This window comes from Oncorhynchus clarkii, chromosome 12, assembly GCF_045791955.1.
Source record: "Oncorhynchus clarkii lewisi isolate Uvic-CL-2024 chromosome 12, UVic_Ocla_1.0, whole genome shotgun sequence".
Classification (NCBI taxonomy): domain Eukaryota; kingdom Metazoa; phylum Chordata; class Actinopteri; order Salmoniformes; family Salmonidae; genus Oncorhynchus; species Oncorhynchus clarkii.
In genome coordinates, this window is record NC_092158.1 from 6,153,905 (window position 1) to 6,177,697 (window position 23,793).

The following is a 23,793-nucleotide window of genomic DNA, read 5'->3' on the forward strand; positions in this document are numbered from 1 at the left end:
CTTTTGGTAGATTGCACCATCAGAATAAATAAAAAAAAATAGTGGTCTGACGAGTTGGGCTTTTCAAAAGTTGACATCCTCTTCACTCTGAGACCCACAGGAGCTCTATTTTATGGACAGAAATATCTCTACTTCCCCCTTCCAGCTATTTGGGTCTGTCTGTATGAAACTGAACGCTTGATTAAACACATTGCTAGAATCCAGAATGAGCTGCCGTGCTACCAGACAGCCTGTTTATGCCAGAGTGGATCCCTGGAGTGGCAGAGGGATTTAGTACAGGCCAAAAGTTGTGTTGTGTTTCAGAAAAACAGCTTGCAGTGGCTGGGGCCCCTACAGGCTTCAGTGGCTGGGGCCCAACGTGCTCCGTTTGGCTTCTGACGAGGGCTTGTTGCATCTCTTCTGCTGTGCTCTGCTCTCCCTCTCCTGCTAGTTGAGGTTGATAGAGATGGGGGGGGGGGTTTAGGAAGAAAGTGGAGAAAGAGAGGGAAGTGCCAGATCTTGGCCTAGAAGTTCCAGCCTCGGAAATATTCTACTAATCCTTTTCTTATCTCAGTGTTTTTCTGTTAACCTGGATACCGGAAGGTAGTTAACCTACTGTTCTACAGGGCGATTAAGGCAGCCCCCCCCCCCCCCCCCCCCCCTCCCGCACCTCTCTGATTCAGAGGGGTTGGGTTAAATGCGGAACACACTTTTCAGTTGACTAGATATCCCCCTATACCTTTCCCTACTCGTTTATTTCAACATTTGCAGTAGAAACCCGGAGAGATAGAACGCCCATTCAAAAGCAGAAGTGTAGGTCTGAGACACAGTTATTCGTATTCGTTTACTGATGGTATTTTCTGTCAAAGAGTAGCAGTTGTCAGTGAATAGCAAGCCAAGGATCGCTCATCACACCATAGCTTTGTGACTACATAGATATAGATATTTCTATTGATGGATAGAAACTGTACAATACAATATATAGCCTAGTGGTTAGAGTGTAGAGGCAGCAGGTAAACTAGTGGTTAGAGTGTAGAGGCGGCAGGTAGCCTAGTGGTTAGAGTGTAGAGGCGGCAGGTAGACTAGTGGTTAGAGTGTAGAGGCGGCAGGGTAGCCTAGTGGATAGAGTGTAGAGGTGGCAGGTAGGCTAGTGGTTAGAGTGTAGAGGCGGCAGGTAGCCTAGTGGTTAGAGTGTAGAGGCGGCAGGTAGCCTAGTGGTTAGAGTGTAGAGGCGGCAGGTAGCCTAGTGGTTAGAGTGTAGAGACAGCAGGTAGCCTAGTGGTTAGAGTGTAGAGGCGGCAGGTAGCTTAGTGGTTAGAGTGTAGAGGCAGCAGGTAGCCTAGTGGTTAGAGTGTAGAGGAAGCAGGTAGCCTAGTGGTTAGAGTGTAGAGACAGCAGGTAGCCTAGTGGTTAGAGTGTAGAAGCGGCAGGGTAGCCTAGTGGTTAGAGTGTAGAGGAGGCAGGGTAGCCTAGTGGTTAGAGTGTAGAGGTGGCAGGTAGCCTAGTGGTTAGAGTGTAGAGGTGGCAGGTAGGCTAGTGGTTAGAGTGTAGAGGTGGCAGGTAGCCTAGTGGTTAGAGTGTAGAGGCGGCAGGTAGGCTAGTGGTTAGAGTGTAGAGGTGGCAGGTAGCCTAGTGGTTAGAGTGTAGAGGAGGCAGGTACCCTAGTGGTTAGAGTGTAGAGGCGGCAGGTAGCCTAGTGGGTAGAGTGTAGAGGTGGCAGGTGGCCTAGTGGTTAGAGTGTAGAGGTGGCAGGTAGCCTAGTGGTTAGAGTGTAGAGGCGGCAGGTAGGCTAGTGGTTAGAGTGTAGAGGTGGCAGGTAGCCTAGTGGTTAGAGTGTAGAGGAGGCAGGTACCCTAGTGGTTAGAGTGTAGAGGCGGCAGGTACCCTAGTGGTTAGAGTGTAGAGGCGGCAGGTAGCCTAGTGGTTTGAGTGTAGAGGCGGCAGGGTAGCCTAGTGGTTAGAGTGTAGAGGCGGCAGGTAGCCTAGTGGTTAGAGTGTAGAGGCGGCAGGTAGCCTAGTGGTTAGAGTGTAGAGGCGGCAGGGTAGCCTAGTGGTTAGAGTGTAGAGGCGGCAGGGTAGCCTAGTGGTTAGAGTGTAGAGGAGGCAGGTAGCCTAGTGGTTAGAGTGTAGAGGCGGCAGGGTAGCCTAGTGGTTAGAGTGTAGAGGTGGCAGGGTTGCCTAGTGGTTAGAGTGTAGAGGCGGCAGGTAGCCTAGTGGTTAGAGTGTAGAGGTGGCAGGTAGCCTAGTGGTTAGAGTGTAGAGGTGGCAGGTAGCCTAGTGGTTAGAGTGTAGAGGAGGCAGGGTAGCCTAGTGGTTAGAGTGTAGAGGTGGCAGGTAGCCTAGTGGTTAAAGTGTAGAGGCAGCAGGTAGCCTAGTGGTTAGAGTGTAGAGGTGGCAGGTAGCCTAGTGGTTAGAGTGTAGAGGAGGCAGGGTAGCCTAGTGGGTAGAGTGTAGAGGTGGCAGGTAGACTAGTGGTTAGAGTGTAGAGGCGGCAGGTAGACTAGTGGTTAGAGTGTAGAGGCGGCAGGGTAGCCTAGTGGATAGAGTGTAGAGGCGGCAGGTAGCCTAGTGGGTAGAGTGTAGAGGTGGCAGGTGGCCTAGTGGTTAGAGTGTAGAGGTGGTAGGTAGCCTAGTGGTTAGAGTGTAGAGGTGGCAGGTAGGCTAGTGGTTAGAGTGTAGAGGTGGCAGGTAGCCTAGTGGTTAGAGTGTAGAGGCGGCAGGTAGCCTAGTGGGTAGAGTGTAGAGGTGGCAGGTGGCCTAGTGGTTAGAGTGTAGAGGTGGCAGGTAGCCTAGTGGTTAGAGTGTAGAGGCGGCAGGTAGGCTAGTGGTTAGAGTGTAGAGGTGGCAGGTAGCCTAGTGGTTAGAGTGTAGAGGAGGCAGGTACCCTAGTGGTTAGAGTGTAGAGGCGGCAGGTACCCTAGTGGTTAGAGTGTAGAGGCGGCAGGTAGCCTAGTGGTTTGAGTGTAGAGGCGGCAGGGTAGCCTAGTGGTTAGAGTGTAGAGGCGGCAGGTAGCCTAGTGGTTAGAGTGTAGAGGCGGCAGGTAGCCTAGTGGTTAGAGTGTAGAGGCGGCAGGGTAGCCTAGTGGTTAGAGTGTAGAGGCGGCAGGGTAGCCTAGTGGTTAGAGTGTAGAGGAGGCAGGTAGCCTAGTGGTTAGAGTGTAGAGGCGGCAGGGAAGCCTAGTGGTTAGAGTGTAGAGGTGGCAGGGTTGCCTAGTGGTTAGAGTGTAGAGGCGGCAGGTAGCCTAGTGGTTAGAGTGTAGAGGTGGCAGGTAGCCTAGTGGTTAGAGTGTAGAGGTGGCAGGTAGCCTAGTGGTTAGAGTGTAGAGGAGGCAGGGTAGCCTAGTGGTTAGAGTGTAGAGGTGGCAGGTAGCCTAGTGGTTAAAGTGTAGAGGCAGCAGGTAGCCTAGTGGTTAGAGTGTAGAGGTGGCAGGTAGCCTAGTGGTTAGAGTGTAGAGGAGGCAGGGTAGCCTAGTGGGTAGAGTGTAGAGGTGGCAGGTAGACTAGTGGTTAGAGTGTAGAGGCGGCAGGTAGACTAGTGGTTAGAGTGTAGAGGCGGCAGGGTAGCCTAGTGGATAGAGTGTAGAGGCGGCAGGTAGCCTAGTGGGTAGAGTGTAGAGGTGGCAGGTGGCCTAGTGGTTAGAGTGTAGAGGTGGTAGGTAGCCTAGTGGTTAGAGTGTAGAGGTGGCAGGTAGGCTAGTGGTTAGAGTGTAGAGGTGGCAGGTAGCCTAGTGGTTAGAGTGTAGAGGTGGCAGGTAGCCTAGTGGTTAGAGTATAGAGGCTGCAGATAGCCTAGTGGTTAGAGAATAGAGGGTGGCAGATAGCCTAGTGGTTAGAGTGTAGAGGCAGCAGGTAGACTAGTGGTTAGAGTGTAGAGGCGCAGGTAGCCTAGTGGTTAGAGAATAGAGGGTGGCAGATAGCCTAGTGGTTAGAGTGTAGAGGCGGCAGGTAGACTAGTGGTTAGAGTGTAGAGGCGGCAGGTAGCCTAGTGGTTAGAGTGTAGAGGTGGCAGGTAGCCTAGTGGTTAGAGTATAGAGGCTGCAGATAGCCTAGTGGTTAGAGAATAGAGGGTGGCAGATAGCCTAGTGGTTAGAGTGTAGAGGCAGCAGGTAGACTAGTGGTTAGAGTGTAGAGGCGCAGGTAGCCTAGTGGTTAGAGTGTAGAGGCGGCAGGTAGCCTAGTGGTTAGAGTATAGAGGCTGCAGATAGCCTAGTGGTTAGAGTGTAGAGGCGGCAGGTATTCTAGTGGAATGAATCTACTCTAACGCGTGATGAAACAATGGATTAAAATGGATCATTCTTCAGAGCTCCAGATCCGGTCACATTGGATTGAACATTATAGTTTACATCTCAAATTGCACCCTATTCCCTTTATAGGGCTCTGGTCTAAAGTAGTGCACTATATAGGGAATAGGGTTCCATAGGGCTCTGGTCTAAAGTAGTGCACTATATAGGGAATAGGGTTCCATAGGGCTCTGGTCTAAAGTAGTGCACGATATAGGGAATAGGGTCCCATCTGGCACACACTTCAGTAAACCACTGAACAATTTCGACGGGATAAGACAGAGTAAGTCTACAGAAATAGTTATTGACATTTTGTAACAGAATGACGGCTTGATGCTTTTAATGGAACATTTATTTTAGGAAAGTTTGCGGTGGCTCAACGGACGAATACGAGAGATTGTCCAACACCTGCTGTCTCAACCTCTGAATGCTTGGATATGAAACGCAGACAGACATTTAACTCCTGAGGTGCTGACCTGCTGCACCCTCTACAACCACTGTGATTAGTATTTCACCCTGCTGGTCGTCTATGAATGATTTAACATCTTGAAGAACAATCTGGCCTTAATGGCCATGTACTCTTATAATCTCCACCCGGCACAGCCAGAAGAGGACTGGCCACCCATCAGAGCCTGTTTCCTCTCCACCCGGCACAGCCAGAGGAGGACTGGCCACCCCTCAGAGCCTGGTTCCTCTCCACCCGGCACAGCCAGAGGAGGACTGGCCACCCATCAGAGCCTGGTTCCTCTCCACCCGGCACAGCCAGAAGAGGACTGGCCACCCATCAGAGCCTGGTTCCTCTCCACCCGGCACAGCCAGAAGAGGACTGGCCACCCATCAGAGCCTGGTTCCTCTCCACCCGGCACAGCCAGAAGAGGACTGGCCACCCATCAGAGCCTGGTTCCTCTCCACCCGGCACAGCCAGAAGAGGACTGGCCACCCATCAGACCCTGGTTCCTCTCCACCCGGCACAGCCAGAAGAGGACTGGCCACCCCTCAGAGCCTGTTTCCTCTCTAGGTTTCTTCCTAGGTTCCTGCCTTCCTAGGGAGTATTTCCTAGCCACCGTGCTGCTACATCTGCATTGCTTGCTGTTTGGGGTTTTTAGGCTGGGTTTCTGTATAAGCACTTTGTGACATCTGCTGATGTAAAAATGCATTTGATTCGATTACCCAGTTTTCCATCCAGTATGAATCATGATAGTGAGAATATAGGTTATGGATAGAATGACCTGCTGAGGAGAGACGAGTGAACAAGGGAAAGAAGAACACATGTACACACACACACACACACACACACACAGACACATTGCATTCTCCACATACTCTACACAGACTTCTATTATATAATGGTGTTGCTCTGTGGAGTCAGTAGATATAATGGTGTTGCTCTGTGGGGTCAGCAGATATAATGGTGTTGCTCTGTGGGGTCAGTAGATATAGTGGTGTTGCTCTGTGGAGTCAGTAGATATAATGGTGTTGCTCTGTGGGGTCAGTTGATATAGTGGTGTTGCTCTGTGGAGTCAGTAGATATAATGGTGTTGCTCTGTGGGTCAGGAGCTAAAATGGTGTTGCTCTGTGGGGTCAGGAGATTTAGTGGTGTTGCTCTGTGGGGTCAGGAGATATAGTGGTGTTGCTCTGTGGGGTCAGGAGATATAATGGAAAAGCTCTGTGGGGTAAGGAGATATAGTGGTGTTGCTCTGTGGGGTAAGGAGATATAGTGGCGTTGCTCTGTGGGGTCAGTAGATATAATGGTGTTGCTCTGTGGGGTCAGGAGATATAATGGTGGTGCTCTGTGGAGTCAGGAGATATAATGGTGTTGCTCTGTGGGGTCAGGAGATATAGTGGTGTTGCTCTGTGGGGTCAGGAGATATAGTGGTGTTGCTCTGTGGGGTCAGGAGATATAGTGGTGTTGCTCTGTGGGGTCAGGAGATATAATGGTGTTGCTCTGTGGGGTCGTGGTGTTCTGGGTCGTGAGGTTCTGGGTGGTGATGTTCTGGGTCATGGTGTTCTGGGTCATGGTGTTCTGGGTGGTGGTGTTCTGGGTCGTGGTGTTCTGGGTGGTGGGTGTTCTGGGTGGTGGGTGTTCTGGGTGGTGAGTGTTCTGGGTCGTGGTGTTCTGGGTCGTTGGTGTTCTGGGTGGTGGTGTTCTGGGTGGTGGGTGTTCTGGGTAGTGGTGTTATGGGTCGTTGGTGTTCTGGGTGGTGGTGTTCTGGGTGGTGGATGTTCTGGGTCGTGACGTTCTGGGTCGTGTTGTTCTCGGTGGTGGTGTTCTGGGTGGTGGTGTTCTATGTCGTGGTGTTCTGGGTCATGTTGTTCTGGGTGTGGTGTTCTGGGTGGTGGTGTTCTGGGTGGTGGTGTTCTGGGTGGTGGTGTTCTGGGTCGTGGGGTGTGTTCTGCGTCGTGGTGTTCTGTGTTGTGATGTTCTGGGTCGTGGTGTTCTCGGTGGTAGTGTTCTGGGTTGTGTTTGTTCTGGGTGGTGGTGTTCTGTGTGGTGGTGTTCTGGGTCGTGATGTTCTGGGTCGTGGGGTGTGTTCTGGGTCGTTGTGTTCTGGGTCGTGATGTTCTGGGTCGTGATGTTCTCGGTGGTAGTGTTCTGGGTCGTGTGTGTTCTGGGTCGTGGTGTTCTGGGTCGTAGTGTTCTGGGTCGTGGTGTACTGGGTCGTGGTGTACTGGGTTGTGGTGTTCTGGGTCGTGGTGTCCCGTCGTCCTATTAAGAGCAGAACAGCTTCCACCTTCAAACTAATGAGTTCTGACTTCAACATTCTAACAGTGGAATTAATACATTTCATAAAGTTAATACTTTGCAGCGCCACCTTTTGCTGTGATTACAGCTGTAAGTCGCTTAGGGTATGTCTCTATCAGTTTTGCACATCGAGAGACTGACATTTTTTCCCATTCCTCCTTGCAACACAGCTCGAGCTCAGTGAGGTTGGATGGAGAGCATTTGTGAACAGCAGTTTTCAGTTCTTTCCACAGATTCTCGATTGGATTCAGGTCTGGACTTTGACTTGGCCATTCTAACACCTGGATATGTTATTTTTGAACCATTCCATTGTAGATTTTGCTTTATGTTTTGGATCATTGTCTTGTTGGAAGACAAATCTCCGTCCCAGTCTCAGGTCTTTTGCAGACTCCATCAGGTTTTCTTCCAGAATGGTCCTTTATTTGGCTCCGTCCATCTTCCCATCAATTTTAACCATCTTCCCTGTCCCTGCTGAAGAAGAGCAGGCCCAAACCATGATGCTGCCACCACCATGTTTGACAGTGGGGATGGGGTGTTCAGCTGTGTTGCTTTTACGCCAAACATAACGTTTTGCATTGTTGCCAAAAAGTTCAATTTTGGTTTCATCTGACCAGAGCACCTTCTTCCACATGTTTGGTGTGTCTCCCAGGTGGCTTGTGGCAAACTTTAAACAACACTTTTTATGGATATCTTTAAGAAATGGCTTTCTTCTTGCCACTCTTCCATAAAGGCCAGATTTGTGCAATATACGACTGATTGTTGTCCTATGGACAGAGTCTCCCACCTCAGCTGTAGATCTCTGCAGTTCATCCAGAGTGAGCATGGGCCTCTTGGCTGCATCTCTGATCAGTCTTCTCCTTGTATGAGCTGAAAGTTTAGAGGGACGGCCAGGTCTTGGTAGATTTGCAGTGGTCTGATACTCCTTCCATTTCAATATTATCGCTTGCACAGTGCTCCTTGGGATGTTTAAAGCTTGGAAAATATTTTTGTATCCAAATCCGGCTTTAAACTTCTTTACAACAGTATCTCGGACCTGCCTGGTGTGTTCCTTGTTCTTCATGATGCTCTCTGCGCTTTTAACGGACCTCTGAGACTATCACAGTGCAGGTGCATTTATACGGTGACTTGATTACACACAGGTGGATTGTATTTATCATCATTAGTCATTTAGGTCAACATTGGATCATTCAGAGATCCTCACTGAACTTCTGGAGAGAGTTTGCTGCACTGAAAGTGAAGGGGCTGAATAATTTTGCACGCCCAATTCTTCAGTTTTTGATTTGTTAAAAAAGTTTGAAATATCCAATAAATGTCGTTCCACTTCATGATTGTGTCCCACTTGTTGTTGATTCTTCACAAAAAAAACAAGTTTTATATCTTTATGTTTGAAGCCTGAAATGTGGCAAAAGGTCGCAAAGTTCAAGGGGGCCGAATACTTTCGCAAGGCACTGTATGATCCCTGTCGTTAAGGGAAGCTGGTGGATTCGTAAGATGGACGAGGGTTAGATAGTGTGTGAAAGGCTCTGCTGTCTGTGTGTGTGTGTGTGTGTGTGTGTGTGTGTGTGTGTGTGTGTGTGTGTGTGTGTGTGTGTGTGTGTGTGTGTTTGTGTGTGTGTGTGTGTGTGTGTGTGTGTGTGTGTGTGTGTGCGTGTGTGTGTGTGTTTGTCTGCAGCTGTGTCTGTGTGTGTTTGTGTGCGTCTGCATGTGTGTGTACAGTAAGCACATTTTCAAGTAGCTCTTATACAGCTGTGCAGCTGCTCTCCTGTCCTCTATTCACATGGACACCTGCTTGAATGTAAAACACCAAATACCAGCAATTGCTATAATCTTAGTCTGCCAGCAATATAATCATTCAAGATTTAGCTAAGATTCAAGCCCGTGATTAAATGTCTGCTGAACAATGTGAGAGTAATTATCTACGAGAAATGAATACCAACTCCGCATTTATCCTTGTCGTTCTGCCATTTTATTAGCAATATTTTATTTTGTGCCTGAGTCCCAAATGGAATCCTCTTCCCTGTTTAAAAAAAAAACCAAACACTTATTTTCACCAGGGCCCACGGGGTGTAATGTGGGACCCATTCTCTATTCCCATTCTGGTCGAAAGACCAGGGCAATCAGAGTGCTAATATGCATGAACTATTCAATTCCTCCTCCACAACTCAGTGCAATATGTGAAGTGTTGAGGTCAATATAATTGTGATTGTCCTGGATATTAATTAACCACATGTCAACCTACTGTAGTGTGTGTATGAGTTGTCTTCTTATAGGTGGTAGGATACGGCTGTTACACAGCCTTCAGTAACCTGGTAGGATATAGCTGTTACACAGCCTTCAGTAACCTGGTAGGATACAGCTGTTAAACAGCCTTCAGTAACCTGGTAGGATACAGCTGTTACACAGCCTTCAGTAACCTGGTAGGATACAGCTGTTACACAGCCTTCAGTAACCTGGTAGGATATAGCTGTTAAACAGCCTTCAGTAACGTGGTAGGATACAGCTGTTACACAGCCTTCAGTAACCTGGTAGGATATAGCTGTTAAACAGCCTTCAGTAACGTGGTAGGATACAGCTGTTACACAGCCTTCAGTAAACTGGTAGGATACAGCTGTTAAACAGCCTTCAGTAACCTGGTAGGATACAGCTCTTACACAGCCTTCAGTAACCTGGTAGGATACAGCTGTTTAGCAACCTTCAGTAACCTGGTAGGATATAGCTGTTATACAGCCTTCAGTAACCTGGTAGGATATAGCTGTTACACAGCCTTCAGTAACCTGGTAGGATATAGCTGTTAAACAGCCTTCAGTAACCTGGTAGGATACAGCTGTTACACAGCCTTCAGTAACCTGGTAGGATACAGCTGTTAAACAGCCTTCAGTAACCTGGTAGGATACAGCTGTTACACAGCCTTCAGTAACCTGGTAGGATACAGCTGTTTAGCAACCTGCAATAACCTGGTAGGATAAAGCTGTTATACAGCCTTCAGTAACCTGGTAGGATACGGCTGTTACACAGCCTTCAGTAACCTGGTAGGATACAGCTGTTACACAGCCTTCAGTAACCTGGTAGGATATAGCTGTTAAACAGCCTTCAGTAACCTGGTAGGATACAGCTGTTACACCGCCTTCAGTAACCTGGTAGGATACAGCTGTTACACAACCTTCAGTAACCTGGTAGGATATAGCTGTTAAACAGCCTTCAGTAACCTGGTAGGATACAGCTGTTAAACAGCCTTCAGTAACCTGGTAGGATATAGCTGTTACACAGCCTTCAGTAACCTGGTAGGATATAGCTGTTACACAGCCTTCAGTAACCTGGTAGGATACAGCTGTTACACAGCCTTCAGTAACCTGGTAGGAAACGGCTGTTACACATCCTTCAGTAACCTGGTAGGATACTGCTGTTACACAGCCTTCAGTAACCTGGTAGGATACGGCTGTTACACAGCCTTCAGTAACCTGGTAGGATATAGCTGTTAAACAGCCTTCAGTAACCTGGTAGGATACAGCTGTTACACAGCCTTCAGTAACCTGGTAGGATATAGCTGTTAAACAGCCTTCAGTAACCTGGTAGGATACAGCTGTTAAACAGCCTTCAGTAACCTGGTAGGATACAGCTGTTACACAGCCTTCAGTAACCTGGTAGGATACAGCTGTTAAACAGCCTTCAGTAACCTGGTAGGATACAGCTGTTACACAGCCTTCAGTGACCTGGTAGGATATAGCTGTTAAACAGCCTTCAGTAACCTGGTAGGATACAGCTGTTAAACAGTCTTCAGTAACCTGGTAGGATACAGATGTTACACAGCCTTCAGTAACCTGGTAGGATACAGCTGTTACACAGCCTTCACTAACCTGGTAGGAGAAGGCTGTGGGCTGTAATAAAGTCAGTTTTCATTCACATTGTAATAATTCACTGGAACAGAAGACAAAACACACAGATGATACACTGGAAAAGAAGGCAAAACACAGATAGAAAGCAGTAAAGTGTTTTTTTTATTGTAACAAGAAACACACACACACACACACACACACACACACATACACAGTGACACACACATACATATACACACACGTACAGAGTGACACAAACACACACACCAAGCCTCTCCTGCAGCAGAAACGCTGTGTAGCGCAGCGATTCTCATGGGATACATAAACAAACACAGAATGTGATTACTCTGCAGCAGGACGAAAGTAAACAATATTCAGATTGGATTGACGCTTGTTTACTCACCTGTGTGTGTGTGTGTGTGTGTGTGTGTGTGTGTGTGTGTGTGTGTGTGTGTGTGTGTGTGTGTGTGTGTGTGTGTGTGTGTGTGTGTGTGTTTGTGTGTGCGTTCTTGCACGTGTCTCTCTCTCTCTGTGTGACATTGCAACGCAGCATGCTTGGTGAGTGTGATTTCTGTCTAAACTGGCAGTGGAGGGAGACAGACTCTGTCTAAACTGGCAGTGGAGGGAGACAGACTGTCTAAACTGGCAGTGGATGGAGACAGACTCTGTCTAAACTGGCAGTGGATGGAGACAGACTCTGTCTAAACTGGCAGTGGAGGGAGACAGACTGTCTAAACTGGCAGTGGTGGAGACAGACTCTGTCTAAACTGGCAGTGGAGGGAGACAGAATCGGTCTAAACTGGCAGTGGAGGGAGACAGACTGTCTAAACTGGCAGTGGATGGAGACAGACTCTGTCTAAACTGGCAGTGGAGGGAGACAGACTGTCTAAACTGGCAGTGGATGGAGACAGACTCTGTCTAAACTGGCAGTGGATGGAGACAGACTCTGTCTGAACTGGCAGTGGAGGGAGACAGACTGTGCTCCTTTCATTTTAATCACACATCCTCATCCAGCCCTCCTCTTCCCCCTCCTCTTCCCCACGTCCTCATCCTCCCCCTATCCACCTGCTGCTGATATATTCTCATAATGGCCCAATGCTGGTTTTGAGACCTGTCAATCTGACAACAGATATATCTCACATCACAGGAAATTGTCTTTATTTTTTGTGGTGTCATAAATTAAACGTATTCACATTCCATTAAGCTGTAGTCATTAAACATATTTCATGTTCATCATTCAACTTCAGTCATCATATTTCATGTTTATCACTAAAACTTCAGTCATCATATTTCATGTTTATCACTAAAACTTCAGTCATAATATTTCATGTTTATCACTAGACTTCAGTCATTATCAGCATTGTTTTCCCATAGTGATGTTTTTTGGCCGGTAGCAAATGAACAACATTTTCTTCAAGGTGACGTGAAAACACCACTTGGAATGTAACTTAAACTGTTACAAATTCAGATTGCAAGAACTGAAAGAAAGAACTGAAAGCCAGACACATACATGTGTATACAGGTGTATCCAAGTAGGGAGGTGTATCCCAGTAGGGAGGTGTATCCCAGTAGGGGAGGTGTATCCAAGTAGGGAGGTGTATCCAAGTAGGGAGGCGTATCCCAGTAGGGGAGGTGTATCCCAGTAGGGAGGTGTATCCCAGTAGGGAGGTGTATCCGAGTAGGGAGGTGTATCCCAGTAGGGAGGCGTATCCCAGTAGGGGGGTGTATCCCAGGGAAGATATATCCCATTAGGAGAGGTGTATCCCAGGGAAGGTATATCCCATTAGGGGAGGTGTATCCCAGGGAAGGTATATCCCATTAGGGGAGGTGTATCCCAGGGAAGGTATATCCCATTAGGGGAGGTGTATCCCAGTAGGGAGATGTGTTATTCCCCAAACCCTCCACACTTTACTCCCAAATCTGGTTGTGTCCCAGATTACACCTTTTGGCCCCTGGTCTAAAGTTGTGCACTACATATGGAATAGGGTTCAATAGGGCTCTGGCCTAAACTAGTACACTATGTAGGGAATAGGGTTCTCTTATGTCTCTATTGTTTGGTGTTCAGCACTGAAGATGTGTGTGTGTGTGTGTGAGTGCGTGCGTGCGTGCATGCGTGTGTGCGTGCGTGTGCGTGTGTGAGTGCGTGTGTGTGTGAGTGCGTGTGCGTGTGCGTTTGTGAAGCAGAGTCCATACCAACAGCTATGAATAAATCCCTAAGCCCCTGAGCAATACTCCCAGTCGGTTTAAGATAGAATGTTTCCTTGGGGGAAAAATAACCTGTGGTTTCCTTGGTTACCCCCATTGGCTCAGAGCACAAACTTGACCTTTTTCCACTGCCATTTTCTTTTTTGTTTGCTTGTTTTGGTCAATTACAAAACTACATTTAACGTAGCTGTCCAGTGTTCTAGATTTCTATGAAATATGACCTATACTTAATTAAAATATGAATGAAATTGACCCCCCCCCCCTCCAAAAAAAATAATACTATATATTTAAGAATGTTTTAAAAGCAGCCTCTCTCTGTGCCCCTGCTAGGCCTGTTAGGACACAATAGAATGGTGTGGGCGTATCTGATTTACCAGCCTAGACACTCATGTACTTGGATTTTCAAAATAAGCAACCAACTCCACATGGGGTATGGCTGTACGTCCTTTCTAGTAGGCTTGGTTTGTTTTACCCGTACAGCAGCTTTAACCAAGTCAAATAATAATAATAATAATATAAGGCTGGAATAAGGATTTTTGAAAAGGATTATGGAACTACTAGGGCACTTTACTATAACAGCAATATATAAAGACTGATTATTTCACAAATGGGATTTGTTTCTGTCGATTGCTTTGTCACTTCTTGATGTTTTTTGTTGTTAGCTAGCTCGCTAGCTGCTAGCTGTGATTGCTAATAGCTAAGCTAACCTACTTCTGCTACCTACAGTATATCAGTCAACAACAGCTAACTAAATAGCTTCTAAGACATCAGAACAGCGGTTACTATCCATGATTTGGGATTGAGATGTACTTTACTTTTTCAGACTTTATTTGTCCCAATGGATAAAAAATGTCAGTCAATTGCACAGGACATACTGATCACCCCAGACCAGAGCCTAGTCCCCGACACTCAGAAGAGAAAGAGACTGTGATATAGATGCCGATATGTGGGCACCCTGATCAAACTACTGCGGCAACATAATAACAAATGGAGGACAAACTGAACGAGCTCCGTTCGAGACTATCCTTTCGGCGTAATATCCTATGTTTATAAGAAACTTCGCTGAACAGTTTCTGGGAAGCTCAAGGTGGGTGGTGTGTTTATTTATTTTTTTAAATAAATAAATGCAGTATGGGGATGAGGTTGTTGGATGGGCGTTTTACAGATGGGCTATGTACAGGTGTGTGTCTCTTTGTTGACAACAGCTGGTACGCAATTTCTAATATTAAGGAAGTCTCGGGGTTCTGCTCGTTAGAATAGCTCCTGATAAGCTGTAGACTATTTACCATTTAACATTTTCATCCCTATTTTTTCGTAGCTGTTTATTTTTTTTACCACAAACCGATGCTGGCACAAAGATCGCACTCAACGGGATTTAGATTTTAGATTTGCCATAAACAAACAAGAAATGCTCATCCAGAGATGGCCAGTGATTTAAATTCAGAAAAACTGAAATTCTTCTCACCTCATTTTTAACTAGAGGCGAAAATAACTCTAGATCGCCTTTACTCCGCGCACAAGAGACATATACAAAGCTCTCCCTCGCCCTCCATTTGGCTAATCTGACCATAACTCTATTCTCCTGATTCTCCTGATTCCTGTTTACAAGCAAAAACTCAAACAGGAAGAACCTCAATACAGAAGTGATCCGATGAAGCGGATGCTAAGCTACAGGACTGTTTCATTAATAAGTGCATAGACTACGTTGTCCCCACAGTGACCGTACGTACATATCCTAACCAGAAGCCATGGATTACAGGCAACATCCACACTGAACTAAAAGCTAGAGCTGCTTCTTTGAAGGAGTGGGACACTAATCCGTATGCTTAGAAGAAATCACGCTACACCATCTGACGAACCATCAAACGTTAATACAGGACACTGGCTCTGACGCTCATTGGGTGTGGCAGTGCTTGTAAACTAACAAAGGGAAACCCAGCCGCGAGCTGCTCAGTGACACGAGCCAATCAGACGAGCTAAATTCCTTATATGCTCGCTTCAAGGTGAGCAACACTGAAACATGCATGAGAGCATCAGTTGTTAGGGACGACTATGTGATCACACTCGCCACTGCCGATGTTAGTAAAACCTTTAAAACCGATTAACATTCACAAGGCCACTGGGCCAGACGAATTACCAGGACGCATACTCAGAGCATGTGCTGACCAGCTGGCTAATGTCTTCACTGACATTTTCAACCTCTCCCTGACCAAGTCTGTAATACAATGTTTCAAGCAGACCACCATAGTCCCTCAAGAACTCCATGGTAACCTGTCTAAATGACTTTCACCCCGTAAGCACTCACATCTGTAGCCATGAAATAGTTTGAAAGGCTGGTCATGACACACATCAACACCATCATCCCAGACACCCTGGACCCACTCCAATTTCCATACCGCCTCAACAGATGCAATCTCTATTGCACTCCACACTGTCCTCTCCCACTTGGACAAGAGGCACACCTAGGGCTGGGCGATATGACCAAAATCTCATATCCCGATATCGGTCATTTCATATCCCGATAACGATACATATCATGATATAGCACATTTCCTGTAAATTCAATGAATAAATATTTTATATAAAATGACTACTATTTCTTATTACATTTTGAATTACACTCAACAAATAAAATAATACTTACTCATATTTGATTATTTCTCCTTTTATTTAGAACCTTTGTGCAAATGTTCAATTAAGCATTTTAACAAAATATAAAATATTAATGTATAAAATCTAAAAAGGTAAATAGAAAACACTTAAACTATAGTTGCAAACAAAATAAATACGCCTGAATTGGGGGTTTGTTTTGAGCACTCAACTGTACTTTCTTTTGGTCTCATCCGTGGTACTCTCTTCGTACTGTTTCACATAATTTGTGCGTAGGTGGTAAAAGAGGATACTGGTGTTTGAGCCTGTTGCCGAGGCCGGCCTGTGGCATATTTTTCAGAGGACAGTTTCCTGGTCCTTGTCAGACTTTTCATACCCAAACCATGTCCATGAGACCGAAGTAGCCTCTCTTTTAGGTGTCTCCGTGGCTCTGTGTCTCCGTGGCTCTGTGTCTCCGTGGCTCTGTGTCTCCGTGGCTCTGTGTCACGTTCACTCTCTTTTAGGTGTCTCCGTGGCTCTGTGTCTCCGTGGCTCTATGTCTCCGTCGCTCTGTGTCTCCGTGGCTCTGTGTCTCCGTGGCTCTGTGTCTCCGTGGCTCTGTGTCTCCGTGGCTCTGTGTCACGTTCACTCTCTTTTAGGTGTCTCCGTGGCTCTGTGTCTCCGTGGCTCTGTGTCTCCGTGGCTCTGTGTCTCCGTGGCTCTATGTCTCCGTGGCTCTGTGTCTCCGTGGCTCTGTGTCTCCGTGGCTCTGTGTCTCCGTGGCTCTGTGTCACGTTCACTCTCTTTTAGGTGTCTCCATGGCTCTGTGTCTCCGTGGCTCTGTGTCTCCGTGGCTCTGTGTCTCCGTGGCTCTGTGGCTCCGTGGCTCTGTGTCTCCGTGGCTCTGTGTCACGTTCACTCTCTTTTAGGTGTCTCCGTGGCTCTGTGTCTCCGTGGCTCTGTGTCTCCGTGGCTCTGTGTCTCCGTGGCTCTGTGTCACGTTCACTCTCTTTTAGGTGTCTCCGTGGCTCTGTGTCACGTTCACTCTCCTCTGTGTTTGTTTGTGTTACAAATTTATTTCCACATGTGTGGAAGAACGCAAAGTGTTGTCCATTTGACAAAAAATATTGCCGTAAAGAGTGTGATTTGCGGAACAACAAAATGTAAGACTAAGGTAAGGACCCTGGTACTTAACATCTGGAAGTTCTGGAAAGCTTTTGTAAGAGACGAGGCACAAAAGTAAATTACAGTATCATCAGCATAAAAATGAAGCTGCGCATTTTGGACATTTTTGTCTAAATCATTTATATAAGGACTAAGAGGACTAAGTACAGAGCCTTGGGGCACACCATTAAAGACAGACAATTTAACAGACATAAGCCCATCAAATTGAGTGCACTGAGTTCTATCAGACAGATAGATAGCAAACCATGCAACTGCATGCTCTGAATGACCTACACTCGACAATCTCTGCCTTAGTATAATATGATCAACTGTATCAAAAGCCTTAGAGAGATCAATATAGCCTAGTTATCATTACTCAGTACTGGTAATAATTAAATATTAATTCTCTTATTATTTAGTGTTTCTCTTTTCTCTATTTTCTTTCTCTCGGCGTTGTTGGGAAGGGCCTGTCATTAAGCATTTCATAGTTAGGCCACACCTTTTAATTTCTGTGTTATTTTTGTGCATCATGCCTCCAAGATCACTCCATTGAAAATCACCCATTGTACGGAAAATCACTCATTTTACTGAATCAAATCAAATCAAATGTATTTATATAGCTCTTTGTACATCAGCTGATATCTCAAAGTGCTGTACAGAAACCCAGCCTAAAACCCGAAACAGCAAGCAATGCAGGTGTAGAAGCACCGTGGCTAGGAAGAACTCCCTGAAAGCTAGGAAGAAACCTAGAGAGGAACCAGGCTAGAGAGGAACCAGGCTATGAGGGGTGGCCAGTCCTCTTCTGGCTGTGCTGAGTGGAGATGATGACGGAACATGGCCAAGATGTTCAAATGTTCATAAATGACCAGCATGGTCAAATAATAATAATCACAGTAGTTGTCGAGGGTGCAGCAAGTCAGTCCGCAGGAGTAAATGTCAGTTGGCTTTTCATTGCCGTCCGGTGAACAGGTCAGGATTCCAGAGCCGCAGGCAGAACAGTTGAAACTGGAGCAGCAGCACGGCCAGGTGGAATGGGGACAGCAAGGCATCACCATGCCAGGTAGTCCTGAGGCATGGTCCTAGGGCTCAGGTCCTCCGAGAGAGAGAGAGAAAGAAAGAGAGAAAGAGAGAGAGAATTAGAGAGAGCATACTTAAATTCACACAGGACACTGGATAAGACAGGAGAAGTACTCCAGATATAACAAACTGACCCTAGCCCCCGACACATAAACTACTGCAGCATAAATACTGGAGGCTGAGACAGGAGGGGTCAGGAGACACTGGGGCCCCAACCGATGATACCCCTGAACAGGGCCAAACAGGAAGGATACAACCCCACCCACTTTGACAAAGCACAGCCCCCACACCACTAGAGGGATATCTTCAACCACCAACTTACCATCCTGAGACAAGGCCGAGTATAGCCCACAAAGATCTCTGCCACGGCACAACCCATGGGGGGGGGGGACGCCAACCCACACAGGAAGATCACGTCAGTGACTCAAACCACTCATGTGACGCACCCCTCCTAGGGACGGCATGAAAGAGCCCCAGTAAGCCAGTGACTCAGCCCTTGTAATAGGGTTCGATGCAGAGAATCCCAGTGGAAAGAGGGGAACCAGCCAGGCAGAGACAGCAAGGGCGGTTCGTCGCTCCAGTGCCCTGCCGTTCACCTTCCCACTCCTGGGCCAGACTACACTCAATCATATGACCCACTGAAGAGATGAGTCTTCAGTAAAGACTTAAAGGTTGAGACCCAGTCTGCGTCTCTGACATGGGTAGGCAGACCATTCCATAAAAATTGAGCTCTATAGGAGAAAGCCCTGCCTCCAGCTGTTTTCTTAGAAATTCTAGGGACAATTAGGGGGCCTGCATCTTGTGACCGTAGCGTACGTGTAGGTATGTACGGTAGGACCAAATCAGAAAGATAGGTAGGAGCAAGCCCATGTAATGCTTTGTAGGTTAGCAGTAAAACCTTGAAATCAGCCCTTGCCTTAACAGGAAGCCAGTGTAGGGAGGCTAGCACTGGAGTAATATGATAAAATTTGTGGGTTATAGTCAGGATTCTAGCAGCCATATATAGCACTAACTGAAGTTTATTTAGTGCTTTATCCGGGTAGCCGGAAAGTAGAGCATTGCAGTAGTCTAACCTAGAAGTAACAAAAGCATTGATTAATTTTTCATTTTTGGACAGAACATTTCTGATTTTTGTAAGGTTACATAGAAAAAAAAGCTGTCCTTGAAACAGTCTTGATATGTTCGTCAAATGAGGGATCAGGGCCCAGAGTAACGCCGAGGTCCTTCAAAGTTTTATTTGAGACGACTGTACAACCATCAAGATTAATTGTCAGATTCAGCAGAAGATCTCTTTGTTTCTTGGGACCTAGAACAAGCATCTCTGTTTTGTCCGAGTTTAAAAGTAGAACGTTTGCAGCCATCCACTTCCTTATGTCTGAAACACAGGCTTACAGCGTGGGCAATTTTGGGGCTTCACCATGTTTCATTGAAATGTACAGCTGTGTGTCATCCGCATAGCAGTGAAAGTTAACATTATGTTTTCGAATGACATCCCCAAGAGGTAAAATATATAGTGAAAACAATAGTGGTCCTAAAACGGAACCTTGAGGAACACCGAAATATACAGTTTATTTGTCAGAGGACAAACCATTCACAGAGACAAACTGATATCTTTCCGACAGATAAGATCTAAACCAGGCCAGAACTTGTCCATGTAGACCAATATGGGTCTACACTGAAGATCTCCAATTGCCCATTGTACTGAAGATCACCAATGTCTACTGAAAAACACCCATTGTACTGAAAATCACCAATTTTGACTGAAAATCACCCATTGTACTGAAAATCCCAAATTTTTACTGAAACTCACCCATTGTACTGAAGATCACCCATTGTACTGAAGATCACCCATTGTACTGAAGATCACCCATTGTACTGAAGAACACCCATTATACTGAAGATCACCCATTATACCGAAGATCACCCATTATACTGAAGATCACCCATTATACTGAAGATGACCCATTATACTGAAGATCACCCATTATACTGAAGATCACCCATTATACTGAAGATCACCCATTATACTGAAAATCACCCATTGTACTGAAAATCACCCGTTGTACTGAAGATCACCCATTATACTGAAGATCACCCATTATACTGAAGATCACCCATTATACTGAAGATCACCCATTGTACTGAAGATCACCCATTGTACTGAAGAACACCCATTATACTGAAGATCACCCATTATACTGAAAATCACCCATTATACTGAAGATCACCCATTATACTGAAGATGACCCATTATACTGAAGATCACCCATTATACTGAAGATCACCCATTATACTGAAGATCACCCATTATACTGAAAATCACCCATTGTACTGAAAATCACCCGTTGTACTGAAGATCACCCATTATACTGAGGATCACCCATTATACTGAAGATCACCCATTATACTGAAGATCACCCATTATACTGAAGATCACCCATTATACTGAAGATCACCCATTATACTGAAGATCACCCATTTTACTGAAGGACACCCATTATACTGAAGATCACCCATTATACTGAAGATCACCCATTATACTGAAGATCACCCATTATACTGAAGATCACCCATTATACTGAAGATCACCCATTGTAGTGAAACTCACCCATTATACTGAAGATCACCCATTATACTGAAGATCACCCATTATACTGAAGATCACCCAATGTAATGAAACTCACCCGTTGTACTGAAGATCACCCATTGTACTGAAGATCACCCAATGTAATGAAACTCACCCATTGTACTGAAGATCACCCATTGTACTGAAGATCACCCAATGTAATGAAACTCACCCGTTGTACTGAAGATCACCCATTATACTGAAGATCACCCAATGTAATGAAACTCACCCGTTGTACTGAAAATCACCCATTATACTGAAGATCACCCATTATACTGAAGATCACCCATTGTACTGAATATCACCCATTGTACTGAAGATCACCCTTTATACTGAAGATCACCCATTGTACTGAAGATCACCCATTATACTGAAAATCACCCATTATACTGAAGATCACCCATTATACTGAAGATCACCCATTATACTGAAGATCACCCATTGTACTGAAGATCACCCATTATACTGAAGATCACCCATTATACTGAAAATCACCCATTGTACTGAAGATCACCCATTATACTGAATATCACCCGTTATACTGAAGATCACCCATTATACTGAAGATCACCCATTATACTGAAGATCACCCATTGTACTGAAGATCACCCATTATACTTAAGATCACCCATTATACTGAAGATCACCCATTATACTGAAGATCACCCATTATACTGAAGATCACCCATTATACTGAAAATCACCCATTATACTGAAGATCACCCATTATACTGAAGATCACCCATTATACTGAAGATCACCCATTGTACTGAAGATCACCCATTATACTGAAGATCACCCATTATTCTGAAGATCACCCATTGTACTGAAGATCACCCATTATACTGAAGATCACCCATTATACTGAAGATCACCCATTGTACTGAAGATCACCCATTATACTGAAGATCACCCGTTATACTGAAGATCACCCATTATACTGAAGATCACCCATTATACTGAGGATCACCCATTATACTGAAGATCACCCATTATACTGAAGATCACCCATTATACTGAGGATCACCCATTATACTGAAGATCACCCATTATACTGAAGATCACCCATTATACTGAAGATCACCCATTATACTGAAGATCACCCATTATACTGAAGATCACCCATTATACTGAAGATCACCCATTATACTGAAGATCACCCATTGTACTGAAGATCACCCATTGTAATGAAAATGTGACTAAATTGATAGATAACTGCTGAACTGGTGAGTTTTCAGGAAGGTTAATAGGTACTATTTTAGAAATAATCTTTTGACAAAATGTTTTTATTAAAAAGGTTCATTAAAGTTCAGGAACTCTTATATTATTATTTGTATTCAACGTTTTCAACCTTTCATCACAATATAAATAGGTATACGTTTTAAAACTAATAATACTCTGTCTGTGGGAAGTTTTAAAAAAGGCCGCGACTCTGTGTAGCCTAGCACATTGCAAGGTCAACTGAATTTGAATATAAATAGGTTTTAGGGAGGATTTCCTCTGCAATAGCAACCTGCACTAGTACAGATAAATAAAGACTGGATAGAATCCACAGAGACTCAAATCTCACTCTGCATTGCAGTATTTACGTCACAGCATTTAAGCAAAGGCCTTTCTCTTTTCAAATTGTGGAATAATTTTATTCCCAGAAACCGCCCAAATGCGTGAAGTGTCTGTTGGACCAACTTGTCAAACTTGGCCCTTTGTTAGCCAATAGAGAGAGCCGGGAGAAACTCACGGTGCAGAGGCATTGGCTTAATCTACCAATCAATCATCTCCCTTCGCAGGTAGATTATTCTAATTTGACACTTGTGTCCATTTGAAGATTAAGTAGACTGAGTAAATCACGTTTTTTTGGTCTGTGATATGAATGGCAAAATCAGACATCGTGTCTAGTGCCTGCCTGATTTATAGACAGCCATAGAGATATTAAATACACATACAGGGTGTGATTTGTTGATTGTTTTTCCCTATTGACATTAACAACATAATGTAGCCCTATAGCACATAACGTAGACTATATAACATAATGTAGACTATAGAACATAATGTAGACTATAGAACATAATGTAGACTATAAAAAATAATGTAGACTATAAAACATAATGTAGACTATAAAACATAATGTAGACTATAAAACGTAATGTAGACTATAGAACATAATGTAGACTATAGAACATAATGTAGACTATAGAACATAATGTAGACTATAGAACATAATGTAGACTATAAAACATAATGTAGACTATAAAACATAATGTAGACTATAGAACATAATGTAGACTATAAAACATAAGGTAGACTATAAAACATAATGTAGACTATAGAACATAATGTAGACTATAAAACATAATGTAGACTATAGAACATAATATAGACTATAAAACATAATGTAGACCCATAGAACATAATGAAGACCTGTAGAACATAATGTAGACCCATAGAACATAATGTAGACCTCTAAATCATAATGTAGACCTCTAAAACATAATGTAGACTTCTAAAACATAATGTAGACCTCTAAAACATAATGTAGACTATAGAACATAATGTAGACCTGTAGAACATAATGTAGACCTCTAAAACATAATGTAGACCTCTAAAACATAATATAGAACTGTATAACATAATGTAGACTATAGAACATAATGTAGACTATAAAACATAATATAGACCTGTATAACATAATGTAGACTATAGAACATAATGTAGACTATAAAACATAATATAGACCTGTAGAACATAATGTAGACTATAGAACATAATGTAGACCTCTAAAACGTAATGTAGACCTCTAAAACATAATATAGACCTGTATAACATAATGTAGACTATAGAACATAATGTAGACTATAAAACATAATGTAGACCTCTAAATCATAATGTAGACCCCTAAAACATAATGTAGACCTCTAAAACATAATATAGAACTGTAGAACATAATGTAGACTATAGAACATAATGTAGACTACAGAACATAATATAGACTATAGAACATAATGTAGACTATAGAACATAATGTAGACTACAGAACATAATATAGACTATAGAACATAATGTAGACTACAGAACATAATGTAGACTATAGAACATAATGTAGACTATAGAACATAATGTAGACTACAGAACATAATGTAGACTACAGAACATAATGCAGACTATAAAACATAATGTAGACTACAAAACAAAATGTAGACCTCTAAAACATAATGTAGACCTCTAAATCATAATGTAGACCTCTAAAACACAATGTAGACTATAGAACATAATGTAGACTATAAAACATAATGTAGACTA

General features: G+C 44.5%; 1 protein-coding gene across 1 annotated transcript in view; it reads left to right on the top strand.

The window, feature by feature from the left end:
* Window positions 1–23,793, top strand: part of LOC139421816 (netrin receptor DCC-like) — a 224,359-nt gene that overhangs the window by 50,950 nt on the left and 149,616 nt on the right. The gene's annotated exons all lie outside the window — the stretch shown is intronic.